This window comes from Meleagris gallopavo, chromosome 5 (assembly GCF_905368555.1).
Source record: "Meleagris gallopavo chromosome 5, MGAL_WU_HG_1.1, whole genome shotgun sequence".
In the NCBI taxonomy this organism is placed as follows: Eukaryota; Metazoa; Chordata; class Aves; order Galliformes; family Phasianidae; genus Meleagris; species Meleagris gallopavo.
The window spans coordinates 1,504,766-1,531,875 of record NC_139408.1 but is presented as its reverse complement, the minus strand read 5'-3'; the positions used below and the strand labels follow the sequence as shown (position 1 = coordinate 1,531,875).

The 27,110-nt window shown below is 35.7% G+C and overlaps 1 long non-coding RNA gene across 2 annotated transcripts in view; it reads right to left on the bottom strand.

The window, feature by feature from the left end:
- The window catches only part of LOC146544202 (uncharacterized), a 182,105-nt gene that overhangs the window by 38,076 nt on the left and 116,919 nt on the right, over window positions 1-27,110 (bottom strand). For both annotated transcript variants that reach the window (XR_014883325.1, XR_014883326.1), the window contains exons 6-9: window positions 26,487-26,584; window positions 22,140-22,244; window positions 21,478-21,636; window positions 20,909-21,066 (exon numbers count right to left, since the gene is read on the bottom strand). This is a non-coding gene — a long non-coding RNA (uncharacterized LOC146544202). The remainder of the gene's footprint in view (window positions 1-20,908; window positions 21,067-21,477; window positions 21,637-22,139; window positions 22,245-26,486; window positions 26,585-27,110) is intronic.

Below are 27,110 nucleotides of genomic sequence, written 5' to 3'. Positions count from 1 at the left end.
GATCCATGTAGGAGACAATTCTTCAACTTCAGTTCAAGTCTACTTTAGTAAACTTCCTATAGCCCCATACGCAACTCCATAATCAAGTTCTCTCAGATGTGTTGATTAAAAACTAATTATGTGGAAACAATCTGATTTTCCAACATGCTTCCATTGTGTTTGCCACATTATCACGACAACAGAGTCCTTAAAAAGACATTGGGACTTAAATGTCAGCGATTCAAATATCTTCTTATTAGTGGAGTATTGCAGCATCAGTGAGAACCACCAGCAAGAATCTCAGAGCCTAGCCTGACTGTTTGCAGAGGGAGAAATTTCACACAGCAATGGAAAAGAAGACCAGCTCAAAGTAGTAGAACTAAATACAGAGCCTTATACTGGTTTTAAACTTAGAATCACAGTGTAACGCTTTCCCACATATGTATTTGAATAAACATTTGAAAAATAGGTATTCATACACATTTCTTCTGCTTTCAAACACATATGTGTTTCTCTTCCCTCAAGTTGGATTCCTCTGCATTTCAAATATTAATGCCACGTGGAGTAATCTGCTGACAACCACATCTTTTTGCATTTGGCTTCAGTTAATATTCCATGCCTGCTTGGAGTGTTTTTTTTTTTTTAAATTACTTTTCTCCAAGAGCCACAGTGATATTCTCAATCATTCTCTTCATACAGTAAATGCTCCAAAGAATATGTCTACAGATAAAGAATGCCTCTGAAGCAATGAGAATAGGAGTTCGCAAAAAAAATGCAACCAGAACAGCCAACAGAAGTACCGTGTCAGTTTCTGGGAAAAACACACTTGCAACTTCATTTTGTCAGCATAATATAAACTACAGCAAGATGCTCCCAATTCGAATTAATCATTGCTTCTTTCTGGGTCAAGTGCTTTGTCTATTACACTGACAGTGGATTATTGTGTTGAGTTGCTTTTGTACTTGCTGACAAAAATAGGGAGTATATGCCCAACAGTTTAATTTTTGGAAAAGATACTTAAAGTTCAAAGCAACTGTCAAGTCTTAATTCAGTCATTCCATTACAGTATTAGTATTTTTTTTTAGATAATTTGAATTTAGGAATAAGTTAATAAAATTTCACCAACACAGAAATTTCAGGCTCATTTGTGGTGTTTTGTATTACTACCAAGCTTTCAGCATCACAAACATTTATCACCATAATTAAAAAAAAAAAAGAAGAAAAAAAGCTGTCGTAACACTTCCTTACTTAGATTTCTGTAGTGACCATATTTTGCTGCCATGGGGCTTTCTGTTTCAGGCTGCACAGTGATGGGAAATGAACAGTTCAAGCCTGCCATTATCCTACAGGAGATTTAGATCAAAATATGATTCTGTACTCACAATATGCAATTGTCATTCCTTCCTCCTCTGCAATCCTTTATAGGAGATGGGATATGCTATACCAGAAGGAAAACACGTAATGATAACATATTTATGAAACTTAAGTGGCTCAATTATTTTCATCCCGGTAGTTTCATGAGAGGAAGAAGTATGAAACTCCATGAAATGATACAACTCCCAGGAATTATTACAATGCTTGCACATTACTACTAATTCTACCCTATTAGGTGATACTCTATCTTTTCATAATGAAGATTAAATGCAGCAGAAACTATATAATGGCAGAACTGCTGTAGATCAAATTGAGTCTACCACAAGAGAAATGATCGCTGATCCCAAGACGTTATGGAATGGTAAACTTAGGAAACTGTGCCGCTTTTCAAGTTTACGTGACTATGATTATTTAATTTTCCTTTGTGCATGCTCAAGTATAGCTGTTATGTGACTACACATGAGAGAACCTGAAATTAATTTGTCTGTATAAGATCAGTGACTGTACAAATTCTTATGAAAACTAACATGCCATGACAATAGTAATTTTGATAAAATTACAGCAAGAACTGCAATTCTCTGCCATCTGGCTGTCTCATCATAACTACTTTGATGTGCTTTTTATTACTTATTTACTTACTTCAACCACTTTACCAGTTGTTTCAGAGCTTAGAAATGTTAACTGCAGAACAATAGTAAAGAAACAGCATCTCCAGAGCTTAACATTACTTCCTTACAGAAGTTTAAAAATCTGCAATCATTTTTAAATTGAAGCCCTAAAAATAATACATCTACTCTATAGAAAGCAATTTCCTTTTTTAAAACGCTGATTAGTTTCTTCAAAAGTCTGAATGAATTGCCATTCCCCTCTCATTTTTCCATATAAAACCTTTCAATTAAGTCTGGAATTAAGTTACATATCTACTTAATATACGGACACAATTAACAGACTAGCAGAGCGGTATATCTAAGCACATTTGTATAAATAAGAAACTCATTTACTTGAGGTCAGGGTATCAGTACTGTGCATTTCTAATTCAATCATATTTATTCTGAAGCAAATCATCTCTTTGGTGACTTCTTACGAATATTAACCATCCACCATGATTTAATTTCTTCATAAGGGGCGGAAAATGGTGAAGTTCAGACACCACAGCAAATGTACGAGTCTGATAAAGGTCCCGATCCAAAAGCACACAACTTTACGTTGTAATTTCATACTATTGTGCTTCAATCTCAAATCTCCAAGAGAGAAAACAGTATGTTCAATTCTCAGAGTATCACTTCCGTTTCCCAGCTCTCAGTAATTTCAACACTCATTAGAAAACTACTGGTTCTTAATAGATAACGCAGTTCAAAACGCGTGCATTAAGTATCGTGTAATAACAACAACTTAGCACATGCCAGCTTTACAGAAAAGTTAAATTTCTGAAACCTTAGGCTAAAAATAAAATTACAGTTGAAAAGCATCCTATCACTGACTATTTCTTGATTGTACTACTTAAGACTTAAGATACTCTACTGATAGATACTATCTGAGAAGAGACACGTAAGTATAAAGCACAGATGTAGTCAGATAAATAGACTCAGAGTGCAGTTTCTAGCGATGACTTGTACAACAAGACTTGCAACCAGACCTGGCACTACTGGGATTCTTGCTGCTCCAAGCAATATGAGAGGTATACGATCCTGGTTTCACACAAATAAAAGGTTAACTAACCTGCATTGACTTGGACTGGTTAGGATTTCCCAACCTCATAAAGCTCATTTCTACTTTGCAAAAGTGGTCAGATCCTCACTTGGTGTAAACTGCCAATTTGTAGAAGTAGTGGAGTTTAGAGAAACAGTAAGTATTTATAGGAGGTTGGAAGCTGAATCTGTACCTCCAGGTCACAGCTAAGCCCTGCAGCAGTGTGGAAATTCCACTTATGATGCTGCATAAGTACCGCAAAGCAGGAGGCCTGCAATGCTGTCAAATTCACCTTCCATGAGCTCTAAATTCTCAGTGAATTAAATTAATAATAATAAAAAAAAGACAGAGCTGCCATCAGAAACTCCTTGCAGATGGCATAAAATAACTATAATTCACTGGGAGCTAATTTCAGTCATTGCTAATACACGCTGGGTAGAAAATTAGTGTCAAACAACAAAATGGCATGATTTTTTAAAAGCATTTGGATTCAAGTTTCAAATACTCTCAATTAACCAGTATTCAAGTTTCCAGATTCAAACGTCAGCTGCAGAAATACATATTGCCAGCTACACTTTTAGTTTTTAAAGAAAAAAAAAAAATGCCAGACTTAGTTAGCTTGCAGTAATTAAAACAGTGAAACCCATGGCAGTGTAAAGCAGCTATAAATTTAACTGGACAGATAGAGGATTTTGCAAAATATTTGCCTGAGACATGCATCTTTTTCTCCTCTGAAAAATGGAATATTTCAGTTTTCCTTTTGTTAGGTATTACATTCCTTGCTTAGTTAACAGTGTCCTCGAATTAGTAGAGGCACAGCTCCAAAATCTGCAAGGGCAGGCAACCATAAAGTGCACAAAGTGTAATTCAGATTTGTTTCTTCTGTCTATTAAAAAAAACAAAACAATCAGATCAGGTTTTACTGCTTAAAATTTATAGGCACTTCGCCAGCAAATAAATTCCATAAAATTGATTATGAATATTCAATATATTAAAAAAAACTTTTCAGTTCTTACAAAATTAGAGTGCATTCTTCTTTGTTTTTCATTTACGCAAAAGGCAAAGCTTGACCTGTGTTTACATACCTCACCAAAAACATACAAAACATCCACAGAAAAATACAAAATGCGGAGGCCAATTCAAGGAACTAATTATAGCATCATTTGTAGACCCTTCGAAAAAAAGATCTTCTACATACACCTTTAATAGTAGCATTGTTATTCCATACTGAAACACTGAGAGAACTCTCAGCTCTCTACTGCGGGGAAATATCTATGGGGCTTTTTATTTTCCTACAAAGGCAAAATGCGGAAGAACAAACACTCATTACTTAGGAAATCTAAAGCGCTCTGATTCTGAACAAACTGAATTATTTGCAGAGCGTTTTTTTGTTATGAAAACAATAATTACAGGACAAAAACCTCCAAACAATTATGCTGGGACAAAACTGTGACTTAGGAGATAATGGCTGTAGCCAGCAGGGTTTAAAGTGTGCGGGATTTCCTGGTCATTTACTCATTGGGAGATTTGAAAATCAGTTTATTCACGGGAAATAAATGAGCTATCGCCATCAGTCCTCGATCATAAAACACACGTAACTTTAAACTCAGTGTAACATTAAAATGAGATAAATGTGCATCTAATCAGCTCTGCCCTTACTTGCAGGTATCACTTTGGCAATCAGGAGCACACTGTGGAATGTAGAAAATCATGGGCAGAGGATATTCTCAGTTAAAATACGACAAAAAGACCCCTACTCTTTGCAAAATGCACAGAAAGACTTTAACCACAGGTGGCTGTTTTTGCTGACCTAAAACAACTCCCTAAAACGAATAGCTGTGATGCATGCTGAACATCAAGGGCACATTTTCTTTTTAACTCGCAGATTCTTCAGGAATCCTGAGGTCTGAATAAACTGCACCATCCCCAGTAACCCTTCAGATGCAAAGGAAAGCTCACACTGAAAATGTACATAGAGGGTGCATTAAATGAGTACCTCTTACCACTGAAATTCCAGACCATTTTTCTTTACTCTTCTATGTTCAGGAATTTTATTCACAGCGTTTCCACTTCAGAGGAACCTGACAAAATGAAGCACCCTTACTGAGCACGATAGTAATTTTCATAAAACGTACAGTCAAACTGGTAAAGACAAAATCATCTAAATTCTCCAATTTTTACTTCAATTTGAAATAAAATAATGCGAAATACAGTCACTGTGGAATTCTTAAAATAAGAAACATTTTACAGGTACTAAAACCAATAAGTAATGTATACGAATATATTTTTTTTTTCTGGCAATTTTGAACTGCTTGTCTTTCATGGGATTTCTTATGGCTATTTACATTTTCACTCAGTGAAAATCAATTACCTTCCTGCAATAAGCCTCATTTGCTACCTTTGAGTATAATAGAAACACCATTAGGATGATGACATTACCCAAAAGAAGGGCACCACACAGTTGGTAGACATAAATTAAGGACCCTTTCACATATGCATTAGAAATACTGCTGTGACTGAAATATGCATAAAATCTGTATCTATTAGAGCTATTAGTGTGTGCCGGTGATGATTTTCAAGGAGGAGGGGGAGATTGTGATCTACTACTTTGACAAAATTATGTATTTCCTTTTTTTCTCAGTATGTGCCACTGATGCAATAAGCACAGGCCCCCAGCTGAGCTGCATTTGGAAATGCCACTGAGCATGGTATACGCGCTTCACTTCCCTTTGCTGAAGCAAGACACTGTCAGGAATAGAGTGCATGTGTGCCGCCAAGCCCGCTCCTCCTTCATCACCCTGACCTCCACCGTTCTGCGGATGTATGCCTGGGTGAAGACACCACTCATGTGGAAAACAGCTCCTGCAGATCAATTCATAGGATTTAGGGACATTTAACTTCCATCAAGACCACATCATCTTATTGATATTTGAAGACTAACTTATTACCGAACATTAATGGGACTAGCATAAAGGGCTGCAGGTTTGCTGGGGGTAGGGGGGAGAAACTAATTTAGAGATTCCTCCCTTGGAGACTGTTAAGCAGAGGAAACTACTTCTAAATGCCGTTATTTTTTACCTGGGTTCTTATGGGCTTAAGTAAAACAAAATTATAACACAGTATGATTATGCGTTTATGTATTAAAAGTGTAAAACGCTGTTCCCTGCTACCTACTTCCGTATTCATTTGACATACCAACGAGCCCATTATGAAAAAAGGAAATATTGGGACACTGTCTCTCTCCTAAAAGGATTACTAATCATATCTGTCACGTATTAGTTAACAGAAAAGCTCTAGTTACCTTTCCTTGTGGATGTATCTTTAAACTATTGCAGTTCTACAAACACTTACAGCCTTTGTGCTAATTCACAGAAACTGAAAATTTGAAAAATCTCAGTCCTGCAGCAGACGTTCTACTGACAACGCCATGAATTGTGCAAATGACACGAGTCAAACTCAAACAGCCCGCAATAATGTAAGAAAATTTGCTTAATTAACAGACAGAAATTTAATGAAATATTTAATATGAAATGCGCTGATCACAGAAGTAGTAACCTTGGGTTCCTCTGATTTATAAAGATATACTATTTTAAAGTAGGCAAATGAAGGGGAGAAAAAACAGGTCTAAGAATTACTGTCCTTTATTACAAGTTCACTATAGTTTGAGTACCCTTCTATTGCCATTCTGCGCAAATCACTTTTCTCGTACAGCCCTTCATACTGAGCAAACAGGCATAATCAAGCAAAGCAAATGTGTGCATCTATAAAACTCTACTAAAATCAAACATTAATGCAGTTCAATTAACCAGATGTGTAAAAGTTACATTAGATTTGGCAAAGTGCTGAGAATTTTTCAAGACAAAGTCCATAAATGGTAGTAGGGTCAGTACAATTTTCAGGTATGAGACTTTGTTTATTTTGATGGGAACAAAAAATGTTTTTTGATAAATCAAACCTTTTAGAGAATGATTTCTAACTTGACATTTAAATCTGAACTATTGTTATAATCTCAGTATCCAAAGCCATCGTAGAACCAAATGAAAGTAGCAGTACTTGATAGGTAATTTTCCTTCTAATCTACTTATTTCATTTTCTGTTATGCATGAAGATAATGTTTAGCCAGAATTCATGAACGTTATCTCAACATAAGCTTGAAAGTCTACTAAATAGTTCCCGAGCACTTAGGAGAAATGCAGAAAGGAATGAATCTCATCTATATTCTTAGAAAAATGCACATATATGCAAAGTAAACAAAGCAAATCTAGTGTGCATGCTATGTGTTTTAATTAAAAATTCTTGGTGAAGGAATGCTTATTTCTCTGCAGGCATTGAGATTGCTACAATGTACAATAGGAAATATGCAGAGAGGATGTGGCTTCAAATCATTTAGACGCTATACATTTCATAAGGATAAAGGTCATAACAGCTGAGCAAACCATTTCCATCAACGTTTTAAATAAGAAGATTATACGATACGCAGAATTTTCATTTGAACTAACAGGACAGAATTCGTGCTAAGTACTGCAGCATTCCAGGAAATTGTCTGAATGAAGCAAACAAGACAGCGTTTTATCCAGACAGGTATAACAACCATTTAAATACAAACCAAACAAGACAATTAAATGTTAGATTTATCATTACTATTATTGTCTCAGAACTTATATGAAAAAAAAACCTGTTTCATTTTAAGTATACATACAAGCATTGCATCTATTCAAACCCTAGACTGGGTTTTTTGAGCCTATCTGTACCATTTATTTAACGTAAACACAGGGCTCTGTAAAAAGTAAATCTAAGCTAAATGTAATAGGAATGTCTTTTCAGAACCAAATTTAAGAAATTGATAGATCAGAATTAGATAAATTTGGCTATCGATTGAGAACAGATGTATCTAAGCACAACACTACTAAGCACTAGATTGATTTTCTTCCTCAGATGACCACACTGCTTTAATCTTTATGATACAAACATGCAGAAATAGAAACTCTGCAGTGTATGTCAACTGTTTTTCTCTGTTCAGGGTTTGTATGTTTTGCATCTAATTGTTATCAAAGCTTAGTTAAGTATTTGATAATTGCCTTTATTAATTGACTGACAGAACTCAAACTTAAAATAACTTAACCTAGCAGGGAATCAATTTTTGTCTTGAGAAAAATTCTGAAATTGAAAACCAGGACCTCACGAAACAGTTAGCTTCCTTTTACCCTTTTCTTTTATTCCAACCTCCCACCTCCCTAACGCGATGGGATTAGAGGGATGAGTAAAAATTCTTTGAGACTGATAAATGCGTACTCTTAAAATAATTAAAATAATAGAACAGCTATCAAAAAATTTATTTCAAAGCCCAACAAAACATACTTCATATCAAAACCAGGGAATACCTTAGAAATCCAATCTCTGCTATGGGCTTGGAAGGAGAGTATGTATTGTTACATGAACAATAAACTATAGGGAGAACCCAGTACTATGAGCATGCTTGCTATTGCTTAATGCTGAAAGCAAGACAGAATAGATGAAGGAAAAAAAAAAAGGAGAGTCTCACCCTTCTTCACTCATTGCCAAGATTCCATTTCAATGTGCCAAGTTCCTTAAAATCAGACAACTTAAACTCCTGGCATAGATAAAATATTAAGTAGTCTTGATGGAAACATTCACTCATCCAGTAATGCTAGGAGTTCCTAAGAATAAAAATCATCACCTTCACAACTATTTTGCAGCACTAGGCTAGGTAAGAGCAGAAATCTGATTCTTGGATTTTAATTTCACTAGCTTAACACCTTTTTCATATGTAGAATATTTTGGAAAATAAGACCACACAGTTAAAAGAAAACTGAGTCTACATTTGATTTCCAGATTCAGCAACTTTGTTTTGAATGACTAATTTTAGGCTTATTAAGTAATGACAAATTCTTTCCAGGCAATTGAAAGACTCCCACAATAAGTCTGGTCATTTAAATATTGTCTACTTAATATACCTGTCAATTTTTCTACCACTTCACATGTACCAGAGTATCTGGATTTCAGACGAACGCTTCAGCAGTTTCTTTGGGACCCTGTAAATGGGAAGTTACACTTCCTAACCCTAACTAGCATTATAATACCTCTGTATATAGGAATCCGTCATGGTTTTGAGTAGCGAGTCATAGGAACAGGTGGTAAAGTCACCATCCCTGGAGGTGTTGAAGGAAAGGGTAGATGTAGCACTTAGGGACATGGTTTAGTGGGCAATCTCCGTGGTAGATGGGCGGTTGGACTTGATGACCATTTGAAACTTCAATAATTCTGTGACCGCGGTCGCCTGTTGAAGATAATGCAATAGCAGAAGGCCCTATGGAACTACATCTGAAGAGCAGATCAGTGTCAGAACAGCAGACCAAATTTTAGGCATTACTAGAATTAGAATTAGGCACAATCTTACGCCACAGCATGTTATGCAAATACAAGCAGTTCTGATTCCTGCCTTGTGAAAAAGGATACACAGCAAAACTAGCACAAGTGCGAAGAGATGCAATAGTATGATCACAGGTTTCTATGCAACAAACAATAGAGCAGAACCTGATTCGTCAGCTTGAAAAGACAGGGAATGAGACAGAAATCTTAGATAAACATTGGGAAGTCACTGAGAAACGACTGTTGGACCACACACTGATTAATTTTAAGCCTGCAGATTAATTTAATATAATTTTGTAGATAGGAAAGCATTACACTTCTTGAACAAATTCATGGACATAAACTCAACTCGTACTTAAGAAAACCCATGCTACCTTAGTTATGCTGACACATCCTAGTAATGGTTTCATTCAATATTAAAGAGATTGAAAGATACATGTTCTAACATGCGATATTGTAATATTATTTTGGATGATTTCTACTATTGCTGTCTATGGATCCATTATGTATGCCACAAAGATTTTTTAAAATTATTTTTAATGGATTGGAATAATCATAATTGTCACCATGCAGAAACACTCCTCAAAAAAAAAAAAACAACCACCAAATGAAAACATTATTTTCACTTTCCTCAAAACATATGTATGCACAGGAGTTCAAGAGACTGTCACGGTATGGTTATCTCACATTGCGGGTACTAATAGGATGATGGTATTTGTTCCTGGGTCACTGAACAAGCTAAAGCTGCCTAAAGTTAAGCTCAAGCTTCAAGTGAAAGTGTTGTCTTTTATTTTTTTTAAGTGGAAAATGTAATAAAATGCTTAGTTTTGACTGGTCCCACACAGTTTCATATTTGCATTCTCTGCTTTTTGTTTCAGCACAGCTGTGCTAGTAATATTCTTGCCTTCAGGCCAGAAGTTCAGGGGTTGAAGGACAACAGAAAAACTTAGGCTCTAATTCAGTGATGACACAGAGGCAGTGTGCTTGTAGGGGAAGAGCAACCATACTGTCAAAGGTGTCTTCTTTGGATGAAACACTGAACAGAGGTCCCTACTGGCAAAGTCAAATGAAAAAGGAATAAAAATTCATTTTAAAAATATCTTCTCTAGACTCCAGAAAGAAAATAAAAGTTCTGACAGCGTTATTTAGCTAATAAAAACTGTTTGCAGATCCACAATAGGGCCTGAGGAAAAAAAAATTACCAGTTTCAAGTGTCATTACCAGTTCATTCTAGAGTACCTTATAATATAAAATTTTTCTTACTGTGTCACATGCCTTTTTAAATGAAAGCAATATTTTATAATTCTTAGTAAAACATAATGAACTTTCACTTTTAGGAACCAGACTGAAAGGGAATTCTAGTTGTCATGTTTTAAAAATTCACTGTCTTGACATTGTCAGTGGGTTACTAATGAACAAGTGCGCCAGTTTGTCATAAAAACAGTTTAAGATGTAGAAAGATGATATCTAAAAATGAAGGAATTCAATGAACAACAAATTGGGGAAGTTCTTTAGACTGCTATCTGAAATCCGCTGATCAGCATTATTTTCAAGTCCACATTAAGCTAAAAGCAGAAAAAAAGAATGGAATTCATAAATGGAAAACAGCACAATCATTCTTGCTGATATTTTTTGGGAAAGACATACAATAAAAAAAGAAACAGTGCATGGTATGTTGAAAATGCATCACTGACAGACTGTAATGAGAAACATTGCTGGTTTGTTCACGCCCAGCACAAAGTGTTTCAAAGCCGTAAGTGGAAGGTGTGACCTGTAAAATGCACACATCTTCAGACGTACCAGAACACCATGAAAGTGAGTAGATCAGATGGAGAAAACTGTTTTAGGAGATTATGGTCCACGTGAATTGTCTTTACCACAAGGCCACAGAGGGACCCAGCAGCTTTAGGACAAGATCCTCCAGGATCCTAAGCAACGCAAGTGAGGTTATGATCAAGTCGTACAGAGGAACAAAAGTCTTTCAGTTCACAAACTGGCTCTTTCATACAGGCACACTCACCCTTGGAACCAGACATGCAAACACATACACACACACTTAAAATAATTACATTAATTTTTAATTCAATCACACCATTGCAAATTGGCTTTATCCTTTACTATCAGGCTTTCGGACATTCGTATTACTAGAAATATCCCACACTGACTTCTGAATATAATTTCGTGTTCTAACTATCAAAAATGCACCTGAAAGCACAATTTAACCTTTCTACTTTATAAAAAGCTATAATGACATGGATCAACAAACCAAGAACTTGGAAATCTCTAAAGAAGCTCTCTGAAATTTAAGATACTATTGTATAGAAGTAAAAGAAACTCACAGTTTTATTCTCATAGTTTCATTCTGCAGGAAAATCTCAAAAGTTCTGAAAAACAAAACTGTATCAAAAATTTATCCACTGATTTTATAATATGAGTGTTTCTGCTTGGAAAAACAGTGTGAGTAATATCACGACTCAGTATTTGGTCACTACTTAGAGCTCTCTATTCACCATACTAAGAACAGTCATCTCTGTGATCTTTGAGATCACATCTACAGTACCGAGTCCTGCCAGCAATGCCATTGACTCAAATACACTAAGGACAGGATTTTTGATGAACACAGCATCATTGAAATTATAACAGAAAATACACTTTTGCAGGTATCAATTTTAATTCAGGAGAGAGGAGAAAATAAAATTCTCTCACCTTGACACAAAGCTTAATTTAGTTGATATAAATGTTTGCTTTAGGAGTACTACCCTGGCACTCACATGAAGAAATACTGCTAGAAAATAATAACATGTAATGAAAAGCTTTTAGATAGACTGAAAGCTATTCCTTTTACAGTAAAGATGTTATTAATCCAGATGTATTAAAATAGCTAATATCTCTAAAAATCCCTGCAGCTAAACAGATTGAGCAAGTGAAAGTAGACTCAAGTGTAGAAGTCAGAAGAGCAGCCACAGCCTAAATAAGGATTTCAGCTAAAAGCTGATGTGATACAACTGTCTGCTAGTGCTGCTAGACAGTTTGCCTTTCACTTTGCATACAATATAAATATTCAAGACACCATATTGACTCTATCAAAAGAGAAAAGCTGTACATAGAATTATCACTTCTGAATACAGAAATTTGGGTCACACGTTTTTCAAGCATATAGGACAACCTTAGTATAAGACTCAGAAAAAGCACTTGCTGTTAATGCTCTTAAGTGCAAGCATCACCTCTCATGTGGGCTTATAATGTAAAAAGTATACAAAGATATGCATAAAGAAATAACATGATTTTGAATGCGTAAAATAAAAGGCTTTAGTATTTCTCCTGGACAGACCAATGTATCAAAATGTAAGACTCTCCAAGAATGGTGGTAAGCCAAAGCAATGTGAGAAATTACGAAAACCACCTTTCTCAATCATATAGACTAGTTAATGAACAACACTTAACTAAACTAAACCTAACTATTGTATCGAGAGGCATAAATTCCTAACAAAATTATGGGCAATGTGCAAAATTAGTAGTATAGGGGGATTGATGGGAGTATATTGAGATAACAATTTCTGGGTTAATATAATGAAAAAAAAAATTCCTAACAGGGAAGAGCATCATACTGTTAAAAAGACACACCCACGGGAAGTGACAGAAGCTTCACTGCATCAGGTCTTTAAAAATAAATTAAGTAATGCACAAGAAAAAAGATAGAAAATAAGCCTGCTCTTGTTAAAAGAGTTATTGCTAAAAAGATTATCCAACTACTTTTCAACTCTTTCAATTACTTTGCCTTGTAGAACTTCTTAACTTTGTTAATAAAGTTACATAAGGATTATATGAGATGTTTAATTGAAAATGAAAGCTAAGAAACAATTCTTGCTTCACAGCTTACCCAGAAAAAAATTCATATCACAACAAAGTATAAAAAAAAACAAAACACAAACCACCACCACTCACAAAAAAAAAAAAAAAAATGGAAAAAAACCCACACCAGAACTATATGTGACAGGCAAAGCTCAAGAGAGTTCGTCCTCTGCTCCCCAACTCTTATACTATTTAGTTCTTTGGTATTCTGCACGTTCCATCTTTCTTCAGAACTAAATTTCATCTGTTCTTATTTTCTATGCCCTCTCTATACCTTTGGAAAATGTAGAACTGAATAGATCATTTGGAAGGGACCTTCAAATATCACCTAGACCAAGTGACTCAGCACTTAGCCAAACTTATAGCGTGTTATGAAGGCCATTACCCAAATGCCTCAGGGTTTGTTTAGAAACAGCAAGATTCATTTAAATGTAGCTTTAAATAACTAGATGTTGCTGTTTTTGCATCTCAAATCCCAGAAAGAGACGAGGAAAGAAAACTGAAATGTGATCACTGTGTGCTAAGAGGCACTCACCCACCTATGGAAGGTAAGGCAACAGGCTCACTTTGCAAGTTTGTTTTCATACCATGATCACCAGAGGAAAAATAGTTACTTGCTTCAATTTTGACAAATTGGCAAGGATTACAAGAATGACTCGAGTTATACTTAGCACACTGGCTGTCTAAGAATCCCTTTATAACCCTTCTGGCTCCTTTTCCAATATGTTAAGCAGTTAAAAAGTTACACCCTTTGCTAGCCAGCTATGCTTGCAGTGACTCCGTTCCCTGCAGTGGCCTTGTTTATGCAAGTTCATTAACACAGTTTGGTTTTTTAATTATCAGCTGATGATAAGCACTTGATAAATACAGCAAACTGTCAAAATGTGCATTTGCTATCCATCTGTCCATACATTGCTGAAATCAAAGTTTTTACTACATATCACAGATTTAATGGAACTCCTCAGTTTTCAATTGCAACAAAAACAGCGAGCGCTCTCAAATCCAATGTAAGACCTAAAAAGACAATTCCTAACGAGCACCCACGTGATTCTGACTGGGCTGCGTTCCAAACACAGGCACTGTCCTCCCTCTGGATCAATCACTGTACTTCATACTCAATACAGTAAATTGTTTCCTGAAGTCATTTGAGTATTCATCAGAAAGAAAATCTGAATACCTACGACTCAGTAATTAAGACTGTGCTAACCAAAAAGAGATTTACAAAGACACTACACGCTAACGAGGCAACTAATGGTCTTCATCTTAGAAAAGGAGGCAAACAACCATTTGATGACATACTTACTTTTAACTCCTTCTCATTAAGCCCTTCTGGAGGAAAAACACCCCTGGACTGGGACTGGTGAATTTGAAACCCATTTCTTCAGTTGAAGATCCCAAACTCGTTATGTCTCTAATGAAGTAAGTGTAGGGTCCTGTGATCCACAGGTATTAAACTGGGAATGAAGCCATCTGTTCAGAAAAGCCTGACTGCTACTACCTGCTAAACAAACCCGGGTAGATTACCTCTTCTCTACGCCAGCACCCTTTCTTTTTGTTTTATACATATAACAAGATTACTATCTATTCAGAGAACAGGTAATCTTTCCTTCTGCATCCTGAGGACAGTGGGATCTCATGATTAGAATAGCAGTACCAACACTCAAGAGGACACTTCTATGTTTTTCTTATTTCACATTATACAAAGGGGAAAGCAAGGATTCAGAAATTATCTACAGACCTCAAACAATGCAGCATCTCCACATACCCTACTTACCACAACAACTTTGCACTACGTTTAAATAACCAAGGACAGTGGATTACATTAGTGAGGCGGACAAAAAGGAGAGAAGAGACCCACTGTTTCATACATCTAACAGCAACTGATCACTACAAAATCAGGCAAGCTGTTCAGAGATGTGGTGGAGTCTCCTTTTAAGGATACATACAAAATTCCAGCTGGACGCTTTCCTGTGTAACCTCTTGTAGGGAATCTGCTTTAGCAGGGAGTTGGACTAGATGACCTCCAGATACCCTTTCCAGCCCCTTTGATTCTGCAGTTCTGTGATCTGTGCTCTAGACTGTGCCACATGCAAGACATTTCTTGCCCTTGCATGTGCTCACTAATGACTGTAGATCGTGAACTTAGAATAGAAAACAACTCAACACGAGCAGAATTCTATAAAAATGAAAAATCAAATTAAAGCACCCCAAAGCCTACAGCAAGAAGTAAATCAGCACAGCGAATGAGGTTCTGTGTGCTGTACTTCCAGTTACAGTCAGTGAGAGCTTGAATATTCAGCTCCTTCTAAGCGCTTCATAACAACATATTTGTGGCATATTATCTAACAAAAAGGTAATATGTTATATAAACCGCACGTAAAACATTTACACTTTAAAATAAATAGCTTTACTGTATGAGTCATCGTGTTAGTCATCCATTTTTCCTAAATCATGACTCCATGTTTTTCTTAACAATTTAACCATCACCTTTCTCAAATAAGCTGCTAAGAACTATTAGAAGAACAGGCATCCCTGTGTTTAAGTCTCCTGGCTGAAAATGCTGATTATACTGCGAGTGAAGTTATCCAAGAGTTAGTACTACTGCACCAGAAGAGGCATGAATATTTCACTTAATCCAGCAAAGGAATCTATTGTTTCCTAGAACGCTAAATAAATATGGGGGATTGTTTGTTTTTTGTTTTTGCAATATATCAATCATAAAGGGTTGCCTATTTTTATTGTATACGCTGTAGGAAGAATTCTATTTAGACTTTATAAAACATTACCAGTGGACCTGATAATTCATTCAAAGTAGTTCAATGTGACAAGATATTAGGAAAGAAGCATACCAACAGACATTAAACGCTGTTGCAAATTATGCAAGTAATATAGAACGATTACAGACATTTTTGCAACAGATCTTACAGTAATACAGATTATTTCTAATAACCAGAAATTCTATTTCAATTCAATTCCTTGTTTTTAATGATATAAATGCCACGTAAATCATTAAAAGAAATGTCAGCTCTATCAGCAGCAGCTGTTCTTACTACTGAAAAACGAGGGGAAGTGTAAGAGCAGGGCAGCTAGCAAACCCCACAGCGGTCTGCAAAGTCACTAGTGGGAAAACAACAAAGGTCTTTCCATGCAACTAACACAGATGTGCCCATAGCCAAACTGTCAGAAACAGTTAAGATGACAGCTACTCACAGTTCATTATTTCCTTCTCACAGGTCACTGGGTGACAAGCTGGGTCACCATGCTTTGTCAGCTGCAACAGTCCTTCTCCTCTGTCCCCCTCAGTTCTTATTCCTTTTAAATAAAGGTAAGCCACCCAAATTGGTATAAATGTAAATAAACATCTTCAAATGCTTTCCAGAAATGGGAAATTAATGTTTATTATATCTTCCTTTCATTTTCAGACAGATGTAACATCTCCTGTCTGTGATGAACTGAGAACCAAATTTGTATCTGATGCAGATACATCTATTAGGATAATTTTGTCAAGTGACTAAAGCACATAATGAACGCTAATTTGTCAACGATTCAAAGCTTTAGCCTTTAGAACACTTACCTGGCAGATACATCATGGAAAATCACTGCAATTCAGTTAAAAGACAGTGTTTTCATAGAAGAGATTTCACAAAGAAATCTGAGTGTCCTTAAAATGAATACAGACAAGATTTAAATATTATGAAGTACAATGTAGAGCTACTTGAATAAATATTTTAAAATCCAAAAATATCCAAAGTATCCAAATCATAACCCTGACATTACCTTTTTTTTTATTTAATATATTCTCATCTGTCTTCCTGGAATAATCATAATTCATAATACAGACAGATCATGACTTCCGTTTCGTCCACTTGGAATTAACAAAGAATGAGTAGTTTTTAAAGAATCAGGGTCAAACATTCACTTAGCTGCTACAATCAATTTTACCAATTCATAGTTGCATCATTGGTGGAAGCGGGAGAACATTTTCATCTCCTTGGGGTATTCTTAAGTCATCCTTCCTACACTAATAAGTCTTATAAAAATGTAGTAACTGAATCTGTCCAAATGATTCAGAAAAAAGTAAAATGAAACCAATTGTCCCAGATGTGTCTTTCTTAGTATTAAATATGACAAGGTCATAAGCATTCTGACCCAGATCCAAGAATGCTTGTACCAAGCATGTACTTAGCTTGGAAAACACTTAAACACATATCCAGATTAGAGACAATCTTCAGAAAATTGTGAAGCCAGGCTTATATCTGGAAACAAAGTGATTCAATAAGGCTCAACTAAAAATACATTAAAACAAGCAATTAATCATTTGGAATGTTACTACTGCTATTCTATTTAATTTACAAATGAAATGCACTGCTAGGAAACTCCTGGTACAGAACACATGTACATTCTTTCTAACATCTGACAATATTCTTTGTTGTGGTTTCACATTAGAGTATTGAAAACTACACATAACTACATGCTAAGATGCAATTTGAAGTACAGAACATTCCTCAGCAGAGATAGATACAAGACACTAGCGTGAACTGCAGCACGCAATTTAAAGAAGTGCTTAATTTAGAGTCTTTACTCTCATCAAAAGAATTTTACTCTGCTACAGCTGGGCTCAACAAGTAAGATTCTAAGAATAAGTAGTCATTTAAAATGCTGTAGGAAGTTACAAGAGTCGCAATACCCAAACCATTAAGTTGTTATCTTGATGCAAAGATGATACCATGTATTATCTTTCTATAAGTTTCCATTCTAGAGATTTTTTGAGCTGCTATGGATTTGTAGTTTCCCATAAGCAAGCAGTAAAGACGAGAATGAGAAGTAAATCAGTGGCTGTTAGTTACTTAGTGAAGTCATTAGTTCTTGTGCACTTAGGGAAGAATACAAATCACAGACAGATCACCTCTTGTTCTGATCCTAAACACCATGACTTAGCAATTTCAACCCTTCATGTCTGGGGACTAGTTTATAACTGGATTTTTGCTCTGTTTATCTCTGGGGTAATATTTTTAACAATTGAAAGGACTTTTTTTCCCCCTCAATGTCATCTGCTGGAATGGATAAGTTTTTCCACATTTCACATTGAAACTCGGGGATTCAGTCAAGTAAATCAGAGATGAGGTTCAGATTGTCATATCACATATCATGTATCATGTAACTTGGTTAAAGTATTTGGTGCACTGAAAACCCAACACTGGAAAGAACTTCAAGTTACCCCCAAAGATACAAGAAACTTGCTGGAACTGCTAAGATAAGACACAAAGAGAAACAAGGCCATTTCCTTTTCTTTGCTGTCATGTATCACACAATAATGTGCAACTGGTTAAATAACTTTAAGGTAAGAAAGGGACTCTGCAGCTTGCAAACAACAAAAATAAATAAGAAATTTAGTTGTATGAAGATCACTGCAAACAAATAAACTTGCAATATAATTAACCACATTCTTTGAAACTTACCCCTCTTTTCTGAAAGCCCTTCCTAAAAAAGCATACCAAATGTGCTGTTGTTTTTTTAAACATAACACTGGCTTCATTCTGTGGTGGCTGTCCACGAAAACATGACTTACGTTTCTCGTAAGCTTAACCATAAGAAATACTATTTATGGCAGCTCTGAATGGCAGATTGCCCCAAAACACTAAGTTGAAGAAGGAATAATTTAAGGCTGGATTCAATAGCTTAAAAATAGACCCAATCCTTGAGACTTAATACATCCTAAGGACCTGCACCTTATAGATAGAACACAAGACTCGCAGGACACTTACACTAATCTGAAGCAGCCAGAAACCTGGTGATATACTCAACACCTAAAAGCACATTAAACTGCTAAGCTTGAGTAACTGATTCTCCTCTTAGAGACGCTTCTGCTCTCTTCTCAGTAATCTGCTAAACTGAAACAAACGTGTTGAGCAGGGCAGTTAAACAAAAAGCATTTGTAAGAAGACTTCATCATAGCAGGGGCACTGATCATGTTAATTTTATTGACCCACATAGTTGGAGCAACTCCTGAAACAGAAATTCTAGGACAAGGATATAGTTTTCTCTACTACCACAAAGCATACTTCATTTTCACATAGGACACTTTCCCATGCTCTATAAAGAATGGGGAATTTCTTTCCTACATGGAAATTGAACAGCTTATTTTTTACATTAATTTCCAGAAGGACGTTGAAAGTAGACTATATTTTGTGGCTTAAAGTATATCAGAGTCTAGAGGAAAATGTCAGCAAACGAGAATTCATGTCCCTAGGTATCTCCCATAACAGAGGTAACTGCCTAAGTTTCATATTGGTAACCGTTACTATTTACCACCAAATGTTTTTTACGATAAAGTAATGTTATTTAGTAATTTTTTCTAGTATTAGACAGCATGAATCCACTTTTGGTGAAAACAGATGTATAAACACCAAGTCAAGCATTCAGTCCTTAAAAATAATTTTGACTATAGCGCTCTAAATCAATTGTCTGTTTTCCAAGAAGAAGTTCTTAGATCAATACCTAAATACTGTTATCAGAGCCTAAAAGCATGGGTGGATACTCAGTTAAGTAAGTCTACTTTACTTGAATGAAGTTATGTACACAGAGCAATCATCGCCTATTTAGACCATGACAATTAATATTCCAAACATCGTGAAAAAAAATGATTCTGTATAATCCTTACATTGCAGAAAACTATTTTAAATTATACTGGCTCTTTCAAAAGATAACTTCCATGAACAATTTGCTTTAAACACGTAACAGTATTTACGAGTTATCAAATAACCTATGTTCAACAAAGCTTTTAAGTTGGATACATTCAGTAGCACTTGAAAAATACTATAGATAGCCAAAGAGTAAATATTTGCTGGATAATATTGTAAAGAAATACCAGAAGCTCTAGTCTTTGAACAAGTACAACAGAAGCAACATACGGGTTACCGAAATGTAGTATTTCCAAGACTATCTCTAATATTCCAGATAAACCAGTACTGGCTGTTGTTTTCAGTTGGCTATAAATTGCCATTATTAGCACACTGTCAGTAGTAACAACATTACTTAATTCAACTTTCAAATAGTGAGTCATGTCTAGTGGCCTTTCATCTGAATGGGAATTCCTTTATCTTAATTTGAAAACTTTCTTCTAAAAAACACCCAAAGACTCAAAAGTAACTAACACACAAAAGCCACCCCTTAGTTAAAAAATGAAAAAAAAAAAAAAAAGGTTTTGGTTAAGTAAAAAAAGACTGAAACCAGGGCAAGGTTTTATGCATACTGTAACTAGAAGTAATTAAGAACACTGCTTATAATAAACTATTACGTTACTAATAATAAAGTATTTACTATTTAAACTTAAATCTTGTAGCACAAACCATGTAGCAATGTTGATTAGAATTTTTGTGAGGTTCGTTTTGTAGATAAAATATAAACTTGCAATTACTATCAAACTTATTATACACATCAATTGTTAAAAAATGCACATAAATGTCACCCTTTTTCATTAATTTTCATGAAAATCCATGTTTGCTTATCAGCCAGAGGGTTTCTGAGATATTTCTATAACATCCAGGAAATCAATCTTACATGAAACTGAAGGAAAACATCTAATGTCATTGAACAATAAATATCAGTTCTGTCAGTGGCTTACCTTTGAGCTGAGGCCTTAGGATGTTTCTCTTCTAGTTTCCTCACCAGTGCCACTGTCAGCTGTGTAGTCTCCCCTAGGGGATCTGCAGGCATTAAATGGGCGTCCAAAGGTCCTGAAAGTTGTTTCTGATTGAGATTGCTGGTATTTTTGTGCAGAACCTAGCAGACGGAAGTACAACCATGCAATTCATATATTGCAAATTAAAATAATGTGTTTTCTTCTTCCAGTAAGGCTGTTGATCAACAGAAAATGTCAGAAATCCCAATAGCTATGTCAAGATGCACCCACAACTGATTTTTTTTTGTTTCCTTTCCTTCTTACTGAGTTTTCCCACATAGAAAAGAAGGAACTTAAAAAAATGTCCCATATAGGATATATTTTTAAACTGTTCTGACATGCAAATACATAGACAATTCATTAAAATTGCTTTTAAAACTACTATTTGCCTAATATGTAAATATACCATTAAATTAAGAAATCAAATAAGGTTATTTATTTGAAGAAATAAGTTGATTTCCATGTTCATATTTCCCTTTTCAAAACGTGTTTTTGAAAGGATTCTCTCTGACCTGCCTCTGGCTTAATACTGTGACCTCTTCAGCTGAGCTGCCGATTCTGTCTCCTGATGCACTGAAGACTAGGCCCAATGGTGAATGCAGCTTTTTGTCTGGGTCATCTCCTCTTTCATTTAGTTCCTCTAGGTAGGTCAGAACAAACTCAGAGTAAGCCTGTAGGAAAGGACAGAGGCAGAGGGCTAGAGAAGAAAAACATCAGCTTTACCAGCAGAATCACAACAATCTAAAAACCCAGAATGATGGGAAAAGTGGTCATTAAAGTAGGCGATATTACAAAAGTTCCTCACTGAAATAACTTCGTATTTCACAAAGTTTCAAATGCAGAACTAGATAATGACCTTTTCATGTGCACTGAAGTGAAAAAGAAAATAACATCTTCGATTGTTACGTATCAGTTTAAGAATAAAGACTGACAGCTCTCAAAACAAGAATTCTTATAAACAAAAGGAAAAAAGAACTGTATCCCTAACTTTAGATAATCATATGTAATTTAGTGTAAGTTACATGTTTAGGTAGACATTTTCATGGAAGATTAGAAGAACTCTAAATTGCATATTCCAAATTAAAACATATCATACGCAGAAAAAAAGCTTTATGATGGTATTGAAGCCAAAAAAAGTTACTGCTTTAATTCATTAGTGAACTAAATCATTTACCTTCTTAATACTCTGTTGATCCTTGGTTACATGGCCAACTGCTCCAAACACTGCAATTTCTCAGGCTCTGCTCCTATCCAAGCAGTTGCTCAAGTCTGCTGTCTCCTTGATGAAACACAGAGTATTTCTGACTTACACTACAAATTTTAAGCTCTGCAAGACTCTGTACTACTTTTAGTATGTAAAATGAACAGATATTAACTGCATTAAATTCGATCAAAAATAAGAACCGAAGTATTTGAGTACTGAACATTAGCAAACTGATACTTATTTATATATAACCTATCTTACATTTTATGGTTACAGACTGGAGTGCCTCACAAGCGTAAGATAGACAACATTTTTCAGTTTCATCAATCATGAATTTATCAATATAAGTAATTACATTAATACGGCAATTATCATTGCAATGCACTTGTGAACATTTTCCCAAGCCAGTTCAATATGGACAGCCTACTGACTGAGTTAAACTTCCAACATTAAACACAAGGCAGGACACCAAAACTGACACGTGCTCTCAAAATTTGAGAGGACTTAGCCTTCTTCCAGGCTTCTCATGAGTGCAGATATTTTCAGTTTAGGAACACGTTACATTTTCCTTCAAAATAAATCCCTGCGCGACAGCAAGAGTACAGCAACCGGTGGGGTGCTATTACTCCTTAGGAATCAATAACAAACTCTTCTGTTTATCACCTTGAATATAGAATATATTAGGAAACTTTTTTGTGCTTTCGTTTCATCTGCATCTTTATCTGATGCAATACAGCAATTACTATTTCTGTTTTCAGATCTGGCTACGTGAATTATGAGGTTAGAGTCAATTTCCTTAAATATCAGGTTCTTCCTCTAAAGCATTTCACACTCACTTTTCTTATCAGTACTGCTAAAAAAAAAAAAAAAATAACGTAGTTATGGTCTTACTCTCCCTCAATTTTCACCTTTTCTCTCCGACTTCAGGCCACCACTTCTTGTGCCTTAACTAAACATTTGGCACACATTCAATAAACAAATCCAAGCCAAAACTGCTCCAGTGAAATGATAGCTATTAACCACGTGAGTACTCAAACCCAGCTCACTGCATGGCACATTTTTGCCAGTAGGCCAGAGAACAGGGAGACAGAAGAGGGAGTCCTTATTTCTGCCCGGTTCAACTTAGGATATATAGGCTTCCATTTCCTTTGCATTAAACACCCATCGTAGGCACTCAAGAAAACCTCTTTCTTTCAGGAAAGTGAGCACAAAAATAATTTCCTGGTGCAATTGTGACAAAATCCTCGAACTTAATCAGGACAGAAAAATTATTTTGCAGGTAGTTCAACTTGTAATCAAACATTTTAAGCTCAGATCACAGAATGGCCAGGGTTGGAAAGGACCTCAAGGGTTGTGATCTCTTAACTGTTCTCATCAGTGACTTGGATGCAGGACTTGAAGGCATACTGAGTTTGCAAACTGCACTAATATGAGAGGAGCTGCTGATTCCCCCAGGGGCAGAGAGATCTCAGCAAATTGGGGGCTGGGCAAACCACCTGCAGTTTAACAAGAGCAAGTTCTGCACTCGGGATGGAGTAAACTGGATACACATGCAGACTGGGAGATAAAAGGCTGGAGAGCAGCTCCACAAAAAAAGCTCCATAGAAAAGCACTCGGAGGTTCTGGCTGACAGCAAAGTTGAACTTGAGCTATCAGTGTGCACTGGAAGCAAAAAGGGCCAACCAAGTCCTGGGGTGCATCAGGCCCAGCACTGCCACAGTGCAAGGGGAGGCGTCGTCTTCCTTCTGCTCTGCACTGTGCGGCCTCACCTCAAGCACTGGGTGCAGGTCTGTGCACCGCAGTGCTAACAGAAGGACATAAAACTGTAAGAGCATTCGAGGAGTATTTGGACAATGTTCTCAGAGATGCAGTTTGGGTTTTGGTGGTACTGTGTGAAGCTAGGAGTTGGACAAATAAGGATATCATTACATTTTTGCCTAATATACATCTCATGAAGAAAAAATGAAGATGAATTTTTCTTTTCTGCTTAAGAAGTAAACAGAAAAAGTCAGGATCAAATTATGAACCAGTATCTTAAAAATTTACCTAATGATTTTGCTGTTTTTTTTCAGTACAAAATAGTATTCTCACATATAATAAATGATTACACAGAGGAGAGTAAACTAATGGCAAACACAGTACGTGTAGGGGTATTAACAGGTATTAATTCCAAGAAAGTGAGTTTCCTTCTCAGTCTGAATGATGTGTCACATATCATTACACTGTACTCTGCTGCTTTCCTTTATGTCAGTTTTTGTTGGCCTACATATGCTGCAACTTAAAATAACATGACACTACAGATAAACTGAACGTGATAGGAAATACACAGAGAAGTAGAAAACGCTTCAAGCAGACCTACCACTAACCATTAGTATTTTCCCCCCACAAAAGACACACAGGTTAGAATCAAAGTGTTGTAGTTACTGAATATCAGAAACTCTATCCATATAATGTACAAATTAAAATAATTTTTATGTTGAATAACCACTGTGCCTAATTAAACAAGGAATAGTGCAGCTGACAACTGTATTTTATTTTCCAAGTTTCCAAAGCAATTTAGAATAGATAACAGACAGTGGAATGGGAAGACTGTCTCCATGGTGTCACTGTTGAAGGTGAGCGAGTAACAGTGTAACCCAGTGTCCACATACAAGGACAAGAAGAGGAAAAGAGCAGACAGCTGCTGGTTTCCTACTGGACGTGTGTGGTTTCTTTTATTTTTCCCAAGGTCACCAGTACTGTGGATGCTCCCAACATTTCTGTAAGCATTTTTTAAATATCTAAGTGTCTGACCATTTGAACAAGACTAAAGAAAGTACCAATCTTTAGCAGCACGAATTACTGGACTTGAACCACTGCTGTATTAATTCAGTATTATTTAAGAGGACAAGGCTGCTGAAAAAAGAAAAAGCCACACCATACTTCAGTGAATACTCTACCACAATTCCATTGACATCCACATAGTTGCTCTCAGCAATGGAGAGTACCATGTATGAGCCAGTTGACCTACAAACATCAGAATTCAAACAATTCTGAGGAGAACCTTGACCTCTACACACACACAAATAAAAAGAAGTTCCTCTGTCAACACTGTATGCTGAAGACATCCTATTTTTGCTGTCCTTCTAAGATTTGACCTGATCAAAGTATGGCGAAGAAGCTCTCAGTAACATGTTTATTAGGAAAATACATTTGTTTTTAAATCAACATATTCTAAATAATTAAAGTAAGCAGAACAGTAACTCACAGCTTTTTGGAAAATGTCTGTTATTTTGTTTTTTTTTTTTTAGTTTTTAATTTTTAGTACTTCTTTCAGGGAGAAAGTTTCTGAATTTGTCATATCAGATAAAACCTGAAGGTTAAGATTTTTTGTTGTTATTCTGTTTTAGAACACCCATTTCGACAGTGGAACTGGCTCAATTAATTTAATTACTCTATGCTTATATTTAGGAAATACAATTTTTTTTCTAAACTAACAAACAGGAATTGATGTAGTGATGATACTGTATCAAAAGAAAAAGGGAATATAGTAGAAAAGGAAAAATCTCAAAATCTGGTACATACCAAATGCAAAAACAACATTACATCTTGGAGTAGATGGAGCCATTCTTTCCCAAACCCACTGCTGTTGAATGCTACTTGTCTTTACAGAGTGAGTAATTTCAAGAGTTACATCTCATTTTATGAAAACAAAAATAAATTAGCAGAGAAATTGGCATTTACACTTGAAATAGCATGATTTCACAGGGAAAAACCAACCAGATTGATTTCTGAAAACACCATGAATAAGCACCTAACAGTAAAAATGTGAAAAAGAAATAGCAATTTCTCCTGCTGCATACAAGAAGTAAGATATGAATCATGTATTGAGAATTTCTGAAGTCAATGTACTTATTTTCATAGTAATGCAAACTAAATCAGTATAAGGTACCTCAACTGGAATAGTTTTCTTTACATACAACACCAATGATACATGCATTTTAAAATCTGGTTTGAAACAACATTCACTAGGAAAGAGAAGATTTTTGAAAATCCTCTTTTCCATTTTTTGTCACAGAATGAAATCAGCAGCTATCATACTGTTCTGTCTCAGGTAAACTCAAATCTGTGTTTTAGGATAGTAACAGAAGGCTGTGCTAATCAGGCTAAACAAGTGCAATGGGTTTTCTAGGCAAATTCACTGTCATTAAAGGACTGCCTTCTCTTTCAAAGGTAAAATTTAAAAAATTTCAAAAACAATGCTTAAAGAACTCAGCCATAAATTAGGTTCTCCTAACTAACAGGGTATAAATTCAAAGTAGACCTCAATGATCTCACCTGATATCCTGCACAGACTCTGCTCCAAATGCTACCACAGCTCAAGCTGAAAATCCAGTTGCTGAAGCAAAATCAATTTCGCTGCTATGTGGCTCAATCTATAAGTGAAGTGATAAAGGGCCTGTTTACTAGAAAAAATTTAAAAAGCTTAAGGAAATTCTCTAAGAGCTCATCACCACAAACATACCTGCAGATTCTAAGTTTTTGAAAGCAATAGCAGAAAATTGAAATCTATTATGTGAACTTACTTCAAGGCTCATAATTAAAAATCTATACTTCCATACAACTTGAGTAATAGCTGATAATATAAAAACAAACACCTGTACACTATTTTTGAATGAACATTCCAGTGTATTCCATTCTGTGCATTACAGAGCAATAATCTAAACAAACTTAAGAATAATCATGCACTGTCCTCAAATATTTAAAAGCACCTTGGTCAATTCTGCCAGCCTTGAAGTAATTTGAGTTGAGCCAAGAATCTCTGATAGCGACTCAGTTATCCAAAGCTCTTTCTAAGGAATACTAACAGGAGTGGCTGATCTGGGAACTAAGGGGTCTCTCCTGCCCCCATTTTATTGCTGTTTGCTCTTGGAACCATTTTCTTTGAACTCTTTGAAATCT